Here is a 12,907-nt window from a genome sequence, read left to right on the forward strand (position 1 = left end):
TTCAGAACTTGCCTCATTATGATCTTGCACATGACTACATGAAAATGTAGACTGTTATGAGTACAGCTTACAACATCACAGAAAATCAGCCTCTCTTTCATGGAGTCTGTCTACAATTCTCACAGCCTCAGTTTAGCAGCCATCATAATCAAAGGCACCCCCCCCATCCCCCCCACCCACCTCCACTTATTTCCTGGTCCCCTCCCTCGTCGGGCACATTACAGCAAAACCCAAAAGCATTACCACCAGGCTCAAGTACAGTTTATCCCGTCTTTCCTTGGCAATAGGACAGATACACCAGGGAGAATTAACAAATTCTTCAAGGTAAATTTATAATCAAAGTACGTATACTGTATGTCACCATAAGGAACTCTGTGATTAATTTTCTTGCGGGCCTACTCAATAAATCCAATAACCATTATAGCATTAATGAAAAACTGCACCAGCAGGGTGGACAGCAAACTGCAAATACAAAAAGGAAAAGGAGAAATAATAATTATAAATAAATAATGCTGAGAATATAAGATGTAGTGTCCTTGAAAATGTATTCATAGTGAAGTGATGTGATGTACTACACTGTACTGCTGCTGAAGAACAATAAATTGAACGAAGGAGGTCAGTGAAAATTAACCTTATTCTGAGTATATTTCATCACTGTTTTGTATGCTTCCATCTTCCTATGCAGTTGCTGTGTTGACATGTAAAGGGGTGTCATGTGATGTTGCATGACACTGGGGGCTAAAGGGTCTCTTCCTGTGCAGTTCTGTTCTTTAACATTCCCCTGTGATGTATTACAGGTGGTTTGCTCCATGATAATTGGCCTCATGGGAGCTCACACTTGACACTGTTGAGGCTGCCTAACTGGAGTACACGAGGGAGTGAAGTAGGGGTGAGACATGATTGCTGAGGGTTTTGGTCCAAAACCCAACTGTTTATACCCCTCCATGGACTGAATACAGAGAAACGCACAAAATGTTGCAGGAACTCAGGTCAGAAAGCATTTATGGAGTCTGGGCGTTTCGGATGTATACTCTCCATAAATGCTGTATGATCCTCTGAACTCCTCCAGCATTTTGTATGTTGTTTTGCTCAAGATTTTCAGCATCTGTAGAATTTCTTATGTTTATTATTTTAACTTGACTTGAGCCTGAGCGGGACAGACAGAATGTATTCCCCCAATGTTTCGACAAGCTGCTTTCTAACTGGTAGATGGTTGGTGGGAGTGACAGCTGATTGGTTTTGTTTCAACTAAGTTCCATCCATTCATTTTTCTGACAATCATTTGGAAAAGGTAAGAGACAAACCCACTCCCCACCTTCTAAAAGAGTGGTTCTCAACGTGGGCAATATGGCCCCTGGGGCCATGACAGTTTGTATGGGCCATGATAACTTTTCTATTTATATCTAAAATATATCAATAAATATAAATTAATATATGTGATTTAACTGGAATCATGAATGAAACGAATGAAAAAATATGCTAATTCCAACTTAAAAGCTGTCAGAATTTGCCAGGTTTTCCATATCAAAACCCTCATCAGAAGGGGTTTACTGTGGAAACCCTAGCGTAAGCCTGTGTTATAGTAAGCTAATTAATACTGTTGACCTTCAGGTACAAACTGAAGATTGGGCAGGTTTGTCTGCCCGAATACCAGTCAATATGTAGAAGGCTGGTTCTGTTGGCTGCAACCGACAGCTGTGTATTATAATACTTATAAAACATGACATGAAGGCTGCAGTTACTCCAGTGGGGTCATCTGACAGAAACAGCGAAACTGCAGAGACGAGAACATGTGAAGTCTACCATTGCATCGCTGTCCACGACAACTTCCATGGTTCGGAAAATCAAATCACTTTTCTTGTCAAGTACATGTTCTTTATCGTCCAATAGAATTTGCATATGTTATACTATTTGAAATCAGATTTTTGACATCTACAAACTGAGTAAAAAGCCAGTTTTATTTTTGCATATATATTCAATACTGATATTTTTTCATGTGAAGTTTTAAGTGAGGAAATGGGTTTTTGCCCAAAAGCCTAAGACATAACAAAGGTGAAACTATGTTTGAAGAAGTGAAGAGCTATTTCTTGGAAAACAATATTCCACCGGTGAATATAATGGCTTGTGCAACTGGTGGTGCAGCTTCAATGGTAGGATACAGAAGATTCATTGATTATTTTCATAATGCTGCTCCTGATGTTTGTTGCAGACGCTATGGCATCCACCATTACCACCTCACTGCAGTAGCAGCACCTGTCAACTTCATCAGGTCAAATGCACTTCAAGATCCTCTTTTTCAACAACTTATTTTGGGGAAAAAACAACATTTTTGAATAGATACTTCTGCATACAGTGGTGCAATAGTTATCAAAAGGTAATTATATTTGTTTTGTTGAACCTTGGGATAATATTACTGTATAGCATTTCTAAATGATGAACAGCCTTTATCAAATTCTTGCTGCACACTTTGTTTCAGAGACCAGCTGAAGATGCATATACCATATCGGGTGGTGGAACCATTTATGGTGAATGTGAATGATAACACCAAATAGCAAGAATCTCTTATTGAGCTGCAGAGTGATTTAACAGCTGAAATAAGATTCAAATGCAGCAAGCAAAATTTCTGAGTAACTACTGATATTCACAATGTTTCCACAGCTCTTGGAGAATGCAAAATTATTTTTAATTGAATTTCCCACCTTTTGTCCAGTTGGATGTGGTTTTAGTCAAGCTCTTCACCTGCTAGTAAAACTCTGTAACCATCTTGCTGTTGTGAAAAGATAAAGTATTTGATCTTCGATTATCTTTAACCAAGTTGCCACCAGATACTCAAAAACGCTAATTTTCATCAGACACAAAAGTCTCACCAAATACACAAAGTAACAATATTAAGCACTTTTTTTCATTGCTTGGAAAAATGTTTTATAAACACATTATAAATCAAGGATTGTATACAGAGCTTTGAAATAGTTTTTTTTTCACATACAGCTGTAACATTATATTTAACATAAAATAATACCTACAACCTGATAAACATAAATATTGATTTTAGATTAGAATATTTGGTACAGTTGATCAAACATTTAGCAACTGATTGAGTGGGGTGAAGTCACAGACAACTGAAATTCACAAGTAGAGAAAGGTTGACAACTACAGCCTTTTAGACATGTCTGAAAACATGATTTGGAGGGGGAGGGGTGATTCTTAACTGCCTGTTGCCTTTGACCTCCTACATGGGATGGGGGTGGACTTGGGGGCTGCTGTTGGAGATGACAATATCCAATATGGAACCCTTATTTCTTGCCTCTACCATCTGGCATACTCCACAAATGATACTGGTCCAATTGATGTCTTTTTCATGCTTGAGTCTCTCAAATCTGGTGAGGCCAAAGATCCAGTGCCAGGCCTCCTTGGCATCAGTGGCCACAAGGTCCAGGATCTTCTAACCTGCTTTTAAAAACTATGGCAAAGCAGTGGCCAGTAGACATCTTCATGCCATTCTGCTGCATACCCTCCAAGTAGTAACCTGCCTCAACTTCTAGATGTTGTAATTCGAGACTGCATGGGATCAGGGTTGGGGAATGGGAGTAGGACAAGCAGAGATCAGAACAAGAAATTCAGATTCATAAACATGAGGTTCTGCAGCTACTGGAAATCCAGAGCAACACACAAAATGTTATTTATTTAGAGATACAGTTCAGATCAAGCTTCTCTGGCTCAACTAGCCACACTGCCCAGCGAACCACCTACTTAACACTAGTCTCATCACAGGGCAATTTACAATGATAAATTAATCTATTCACCAGTACGTCTTTGGACTGTGGGAGGTGGGTGGGAATCGGACCAGCCAGAGGAAACCCAAGCAGTAACAGATAATGTACAGACTGCTGACCAATGGCACTAGAATTGAAATCCATACTCTGATGCCCCAAACTGCAATAGCATCATGTTAACCACTTTTCTACCATGGCATCCTATAATGCTGGAGGGACTCAGCAGGTAAGGGGGCATCTATGGAGAGGAAGAAAGAGTCAACATTTTGAGCCAAGACCCTTCATCATGATGAGTTCTGAAATCTCAACTCTTTAATCTCTCCACACAGCACTGCCTGACCTGCAGATTCAGATTTATGTATCACATGTACATCAAAACATACAGTTTAATCAAAGACCTCTTTCAACCCAAACATGCACTCTTCTCCCCTTTCCCATCAAGATTTTAAAAAGCTTGAAAACACATACTACTAGGCTCAGTACAGGGTTGTGATGACCTCATTATAGGAAATATGTGAAGCTTTAGAGGTGTAGAGGAGACTTACTTGGATGCTGCCTGGACTGAAAATAGATTGAGCAAACTAGTGCTTTTCTGTTTGGAGTGAAGGAGGATGACAGGTTACTTAATAAATGTGTAGAAGTAGATAGGCTTAGGTATAAAGTTTATAGCCAGGGACTTTTTTGGCAGGGTGGAAATGACTACTATGATAGGGGGCATTACTTTAAAATGATTGGAAGAAGGTATAGGGGGGAAATATTAGAGGTACGTTCTTACACGGTGAGTGATGGATGTGTGCATGGAACACACTGCCTAGCTTGGTGGAAAAGGCAGGGACATTAGAGGCATTTAAGAAACATAGGCACATGGACGATGGATTATATTCATCTTAGAATTGGTTAATTGCCTATACTGTGCTGTAATGTTCTATGTTCTATATTATAGGACATAGAACATGGAGCTTATATTAAATGGAGCTTATATCTCAGAGATGAAGTCTTGATCACACAATCTAACTTGTGGTGACCCTGCACCTTATTTTCTACCTTCACTGTACTTTGTCTGTTAACATATTCTATATTGTTTTTCCCTTTGTACTACCCTGATATCAGTATGTTTTCAAATGATCAAGTTCTAATTTATTGTCATTCAACTATACACATGTATACAATTAAACAATTCAACATTCCTCTGAGACTGAGGTGCAAAACACAGTTCAAATTACAAGATATAAATAAGTAAACAAAGTAAAAATATTGAAGCAGTGTTCCTGAGTTCTTGAAATGTTTGGAAATGAAATGGTGGAGGAGGAAGAAGCTATTCCTTAAAAAGCTGAGTGTGTGCCTTCAGGCTCTTGCATCACCTTCCTGATGGTAGGAATGAGAAAAGGGCAATCTATCAATCTCTGCCCAATATATACCTAAAGACTTAGCCTCCACAGGCACTTATGGCAATGAATTCCACAGATTCACCACTCTCCAGCTAAATAAATCCTTCCTTATCTCTATTCTAAAAGGATTCCCCTCTATTCTGAGGCTTTGTCCTCTGGTCCTAGACTGTCCCATCATAGGAAACATCTACTCTACAGCACTCTGTCTACCCTTTCAATGTTCGATAGATTTCAATGAGATGGTCACTCATTTTTCTGAATTCCAATAAGTACAGGTCCAGACCATTCAAAACCTCTTATGTTAACCCTTTCATTCCTGGGATCATTCTCATGTTCCTCAGGACCCTCTGCAATGCCAGCAACTCCTTTATTAGATAGGAGCCTCAAAGTTGCTCACAATACTCCAAGTGTGGTCTGACCAATGCCTTATGTAGTGTCAGAACAAGAGGAACAGATGCGCAGTAGGATAATAAAGGGAGGGGGTTGGTGCACTGTCAGGCATTTAGAAATGCATCTCAAAGAATTAGGTGACAATTCTGGTGAATTCCAATGCCCTGGGGCAACCAGATCAAAGACTCAAGACAAGTTGTAAATATCATGTTTATCAAAGCTGCCTTGTTATAATAAAGGATCAGTTTGTAATTTGGAACACCACCGACTCACATCTATAGTTCTTCTGTGTTTGGGTATTTTCAACTCATTTTCTCTCCCACCTCCTGGTTATGGTGCTGACTCCACTGCCTCATTGTTGGAAGGATGTGGAGGATATAGAGAGGGTGCATAAGGATGCTGCCTGGACTAGAGCACCTAACTTATGAGAACAGGTTAAGCAAGCTGAGAATTTTCGCTCTCAATGATGTAGGATGAGAAGAGACTTGATAAAGGTGTACAAGATGATAAGAGCCATAGATTGAGTAGATAGCCAGAGACTTTTTCCCAAGACAGGAATGGCTACAGGCAGGTTTATGTAGGGTAGACCTAATAAAGTGGCCACTGAGTGTACATTCTGTATTCTGTCATTGCTTTTCCCTTGCACTACTCCAATGTACTTATGTTGTTAAATAATCCGTATGGCTGTCAAATTCAAAGTCATATTTTTTATCTTATATGAAGAACAAGTGTATACAAAAGTAAAAATTTTCACTGTATCTCATCACATGTGACAATCATAAACCAATATTAGTAAGTGGGGGAAACTGAAGCTCCCAGTGTAAATATATATGATGACAGTGAGCGTACAAACTCCATACACAGCATCAAAGGTCAGGGGGGGTGTCAGGGTAGCATAGTGCTTAGCGCGAAGGTACTACAGCTGAAGGCATCGGTGACTGGAGTTCAATTCTGACACCATCTGTAAGGGATTTGTACGTTTTTCCCATCCGCATGTGGGTATCCTCCAGATGCTCCGGTTTCCACCCACAGTCCTATGATATACCAACAACACACATCAAAATTGCGGGTGAACACAGCAGGTCAGGCAGCATCTCTAGGCAGAGGTACAGTCGACATTTCAGGCCAAGACCCTTCGTCAGGACTAACTGAAGAACGAGTTAGTAAGAGATTTGAAAGTGGGAGGGGGAGGGGGAGATCCGAAATGACAGGAGAAGACAGGAGGGGGATGGTTGGAGCCAAGAGCTGGACAGGTGATTGGCAAAGGGGATATGAGAGGATCATGGGACAGGAGGCCCAGGGAGAAAGGCAAGTGGGGGGGGGGGGAACCAGAGGATGGGCAAGGGGTATAGTCAGAGGGACAGAGGGAGAAAAAGGAGAGTGAGAGAAAGAATGTGTGTATAAAAATAAATAATGGATGGGGTACGAGGGGGAGGTGGGGCATTAGCGGAAGTTTGAGAAGTCAATGTTCGTGCCATCCGGTTGGAGGCGACCCAGACAATATAAGGTGTTGTTCCTCCAACCTGAGTGTGGCATCATCTTTACAGTAGAGGGAATGGGAATGGGTTGTGGAATTAAAATGTGTGGCCACTGGGAGATCCTGCTTTCTCTGGCGGACAGAGCGTAGGTGTTCAGCAAAGCGGTCTCCCAGTCTGCGTCGGGTCTCGCCAATATATAGAAGGCTGCATTGGGAGCACCAGACGCAGTATATCACCCCAGCTGACTCCAGTTTTCTATCATGCATGTACTTATATGGGAATTTCTTAAATGTACTCAATATATCTGCCTCTACGACCATCCCTGGTGTGTGTGTTCCACACATCCAACACAACTCACTTTCTTACCACCTCTATACTTTCCTCTATACTTTCTTCCACACACCTTAAAATTATTACCTTTGATATTCATCTTTTCCACCCTGGGAAAAAGTCTGGCTATCCACATAATCTATGCCTGCTATGATCTTGTATATCTCTGTCAAATCACCTCTCATTCTCCTTCACTCCAGAGAGAAAAGCCCTAGCTTGCTGAACTTATCCTCATAAGACCATGTGAGGATAGGTTGAAGTAGGTCAAATATGATGGCAGAATACAGCATTAATGATAAGACTCTTGGCAGTGTGGAGGATCAGAGGGATCTCGAGGTCCGAGTTCATAGGACACTCAAAGCTGCTCTGCAAGTTGACTGTGTGTTTAACAAGGCATACAGGGCATTGACCTTCATCAACCATGGGATTGAGTTCAAGAGCTGAGAGGTAATGTTACAGCAATATAGGACCCTGGTGAGACCCCACTTGGACTACTGTGCTCAGTCCTGGTAACCTCACTACAGGAAGGATGTGAAAGCTATTTAAAGGGTGCAGAGGAGACTTACAAGGATATTGCCTGGATTAGGGAGCATGCCTTATAAGAATAGGTTGAGTGAACTTGGCCTTTTCTCATTGGAGCGACAGAGGATGAGGTGACCCGATAGAGGTGTATAAGATGCTGAGAGACATTGATCGTGTGGATAGTCAGAGGCTTTTCCCCAGGGCTGAAATGGCTAGCATGAGAGGGCACGGTTTTAAGGTGCTTGGAAGTAGGTACAGAGGAGGTGTCAGGGGTAAGTTTTTTACTCAGACAGTGGTGAGTGCGTGGGATAAGCTGCCATCGACGGTGGTGGAGGTGGATACAATAGGGTCTCTTAAGAGACTACTGGACAGGTACATGGAGCTTAAAAAAGTAGAGAGCTATAGGTAACCCTACGTAATTTCTAAAGTAAGTACATGTTCAGCACAGCATTGTGGGCCAAAGGGCCTGTATTGTGCTTTAGGTTTTCTATGTTTCTATGAAGTCTAGGCAGCATTGTTTTTTTCATAGAAAAGAACAGCACTGAAATGGGCCCTTCAGCTCATCTAGTCCGTGCCAAACCATTTCAACTGTCTACTCCCATCGACATGCACCCGGACCATAGCCCTCTATATCCCTACCATACATGTACTTATCCAAACTTCTCTTAAATGCTGAAATCAAGCTCACATGCACCACTTGTGTTGGCAGCTCACTCTACAATCTCACAGCTCTCTGAGTGAAGACCTTTTCCATCATGTTCCCCTTAAACTTTTCACCTTTCACCCTTAACCCATGATCTCTGGTTTTGGTAGCACCCAACATCAATGGAAAAAGCATGCATTTATCCTATCTATACTCCTCATAATTTTGCATTCCTCTGTCAAATCTTCTCTTAATCCTCTATGTTCCAAGGAATAAAGTCCTGATCTGTTCTATCTTTCCTTATAAATCAGGTCCTCCTGACCCAGCAAAATCCTTGTAAATTTTCTCTGTACTCTTACAACATTATTTGTATCTTTCCTGTAGGTAGATGACCAAAACTGCACACAATACTCCAAATTAGGCCTCACCAATGTCTAGACAGCTTCAACATAACATCCCAACTCCTGTACTGAACACTTTGATTTATGAAGGCCAATGTGCCAAAAGCCTTCTTTATGACACTATCTACCTGTGACGCCACTTTCAATGAATTAGGAACCTGTATTTCTAGATCCCTTTGTTTTACCACATACCTCGGTGCCCCACCGGTCACTGCGTAAGACCTACCCTGGCTGGTCCTACCGAAGTGCAACACCACACACTTTTCTGCATTAAATCCCATCTGCCATTTTTCTGCCCATTTTACCAGCTGGTCCAGATCTTGTTGAAAGCCATCAGAGCCTTCCCCAATCTTGGTGTCATCTGCAAATTTGCTGATCCAGTTAACCACATTTTCACTAGATTGTTGATATAGATAACAAACAACAGCAGACCCAGGACTGATCCCTGTACCAAACCAGTAGTCATAGGCCTCCATCTACTACTACTCTCTCGCTTCTCCCATAAAGTCAATGCCTCCTCCAATTCACTAAGTCAACATAAATGCGGAGTGTCTGAATCTTCTTGAACAACCTCTTATGCAGCACCTTGTCCAATGGTTTGCAGAAGTCCATGTAGACAACATCCACAGTCTTGCATTCATTCACTTTCCTTGAACAACTATAAGATTGGTTTGACATGAGCTACCACACACAAAGCCATGCTGATGTTTCTTAATCAGCCCATGTCTATCCAAATACTTATATATCTGGCCCTTTGGAATACCTTCCATTAACTTTCCCATTAGTGGTGTCAGGCTTACTAGCCTATAATGTCCTGGTTTATTTTTAGAGCCTTTCTTAGACAGCGGAACAACATTAGCTATCCTCGGTCCTCTAACACCTCTCAGACCCTGGGAATTTATCCACCTTAATTTGCCTCTGGACAGCCAACACCTTCTCCTCTGTAATCTGTATAGCGTCCACAAAGTTGATATGGCTTTGCCTCACTTCTATAGACTCTGTGTACATCACCAAACTACTGCAAGTTGCTGCATTTTCTATTTAATCGGCAAACCTGAGTGAGCTACAACTTCTCAGGCTTCCAACCTATGATTTGGTGCTGCTTAAAGCATGGTGAATCTTCTCTGCACGATAGATACGAGAGAGGAGGAGCAATAACAGTTGTGTGAACATTGGAAGCTTTCAAATGATCTTGATGTAGGTTGGAAGGTTAGCACATCATTATGGACTGGATCAGCAAATTTGTGTGCTGTTCCATGCTGTAATGTTCTATGTAAGAGTACAGAGGAGGATCACAAGAATGATCCTGGAAATGAAAGTTTAGATGTATGAGGAGTGTTTGATGGCTCAGGGCCTGAACTCGCCGGAGTTTAGAAGAATGGAGCGGGGGGAATCTCATTAAAATTTATAAAATTTTGAAAGGCCTAGAGAGTATGGATGTGGAGAGGATATTTCCTACAGTGGGTGACTCTAGGACCTGAGGACACAGCCTCAGAATAGAGTGATATTCATATAGAACGGACATGAGAAGGAATTTATTTTGTCAGATGGTAGTGAATCTGAAGTTCATATCCAGAGGCAATTGTGGAGGCCAAGTCATTGGGTATATTTCAAGTGGAGTTTGCTAGGTTATTGATTAGTAAGTTAGATAGGCTGAATGGCCTAACTATGCTTCAATGAAAGGTAAGGAGTGCTGGGGAAGAAGGGCAAGGAGGAACTCGGAGTGAAAGGTGGCCTGAAAAGGCACAGGGTGGGGACAAGAAGGGCAGCAATTGATATAGTTGTAGCAGGGTAAAAGCAGCAGAGGAGAGGGCAGGAAACTGAAATAATCTCATTACATTTAACTTAATCACACAATGACTGCTTTCACCATGTGCGAAGATGAGCGACTGAAAGAGCTTTGCGGGTCAGGTAGAATCTATCCGGCTGAGTGGTCTTGACCAGAAATTTCAACGATTTATTCCCCTCCATGGATGCTGCCTGACCTGCGGAGTACCTCTGGTTCCGCTTGCTTTCTCACTCCACATCCTACTATCTGCTGTCCCTTTTGTCTCTGTTTAGCCAAACACCATAGTGTATCACGCGATAACTTGTGAGGCAGGTTACACGAGTTTGATGTGACCAACGACAGGACACAGAGCTTCCTAGCCTTGTTCTCAGGTGACACCGGGGAGATCAAGTATGAAGTGCATGAGCAGGTCAAAGCCAAGGTCGCAGAATGGAGAGAGGAAGGAAAGGCAGAGATAACCCCTGTGGTCTAACAGGCTAAATGCCATTGTCCACGTGGTAGCAATCAGTTCCCCGGTGCCCGATTCTCACACTCAAATGCGAGCAAGCATCTAGATTTCTGGCACCATTAAAATGGCAATATCTCAACGCTGGGGAACACAAGGTCCTTTTGGCTCTTCTGAGACCTTGAAGGTCCTGGTCCAAACACATAAGTACCATGGCTAACAAATCCCACCGGCATTTCTCCTCCTTTAGGCTGCTAAAGAATTTCAGCAAGACCCCTTTGAGCCTCACCAATGTTTCTCAATGCGTCAAACAGGAAGCATAATATCCAGATGCATCATTGAAAGTGCCTATGCAAACTGCTGTGTTCATTTACTGCAAGAAACTGCAGTGAACTGTGGTCACACTGAAATCCGTCCATGTCTACACTTCTCACTGCCTCTGTAGAGCAGTGAGCACAATGAAAGACCCCATCAACGCAGAACGATCTGTCTGAAAGTATGAACCACAGTCTCAAGGACAGCTTCTCTCCCACTGTTATAATACAATTGAACGAATCCCTCAACCAATAGGATGGACACGACCTCACAGTCTACCTCGTCATGGCCTTGCAACTTATTGTCTGTCTGCACTGTGCTTTCTCTCTAACTGTTAACACATTATTTTACAAACGCAAACACAAGGAATTCTGCAGATGCTGGAAATTCAAGCAACACACATCAAAGTTGCTGGTGAATGCAGCAGACCAGGCAGCATCTCTAGGAAGAGGTACAGTCGACGTTTCGGGCCAAGACCCTTCGTCAGGACTAACTGAAGGACAAGTTAGTAAGAGATTTGAACGTGGGAGGGGGAGGGGGAGATCCAAAATGATAGGAGGAGACAGGAGGGGGAGGGATGGAGCCAAGAGCTGGACAGGTGGTTGGCAAAGGGGATATGAGAGGATCATGGGGTAGGGAATGATATTGCTAAAGAATGTGGAGTGTTTGATCTGAGGATAAGTCCTTCAGTAGTTTATCCGGTTGTAGCTCCATGGAAGCTTGTATGGCCTGACATTGACTGGCATTTGTTAGAGGTAAAAAGGAAAGAAAGACATAAAACAGATTTGGTAAATGCATTTAAGTGTCATGTGACGGAAAAATATAGTGATTATACTCAGGTTTATACGGATGGTGCTAAGTAACCTGAAACGGGAGTGACAGGGTTTGGGATGGCTATACCAGCAAAAGAAATTGGAATCAGCAGAAGAACATCTAATAAATTAGGGGTATATACAGTGGAGATGCTGGCAGTGTTGGTTGCTTTGCGATGGGTGGAGAAAGCTAGACAAGTCAAAGTGTTGATATGCTCAGAGTCATCCTCAGTTCTAGCAAGTTTAAGGTCTTTTCACTCAGTTGGCAAGATGTACTTTATGAAGTCTGTCACTCAGTCACAAGAATTACAAATCAGGGAGGTCAGGTAAAATTTTTATGGGTTCCAGCACACGTAGGGGTGAAGAGGAATGACAGGGTGGATGAGTTGGCAAACAGGGCATTAGCGAAAGAAAATATAGAAATGCACATGAGTATCATTAAAGCAGAGGTTAAGTGTGTAATCTGGGGAAAGAAATCAACCAAATGTGGCAAGAAAGATGGGACAGGGAGGGGAAAGGGAGGCATTTATATCAAATACAAAAGAGTGTTGCAGGTACTAGGATAGGCAGTGGATACAGAAGAGAGGAGAAGGCTGGGGCACTGTACGTTAAACAAAACAT

Source organism: Mobula birostris, chromosome 10 (assembly GCF_030028105.1).
Source record: "Mobula birostris isolate sMobBir1 chromosome 10, sMobBir1.hap1, whole genome shotgun sequence".
In the NCBI taxonomy this organism is placed as follows: Eukaryota; Metazoa; Chordata; class Chondrichthyes; order Myliobatiformes; family Myliobatidae; genus Mobula; species Mobula birostris.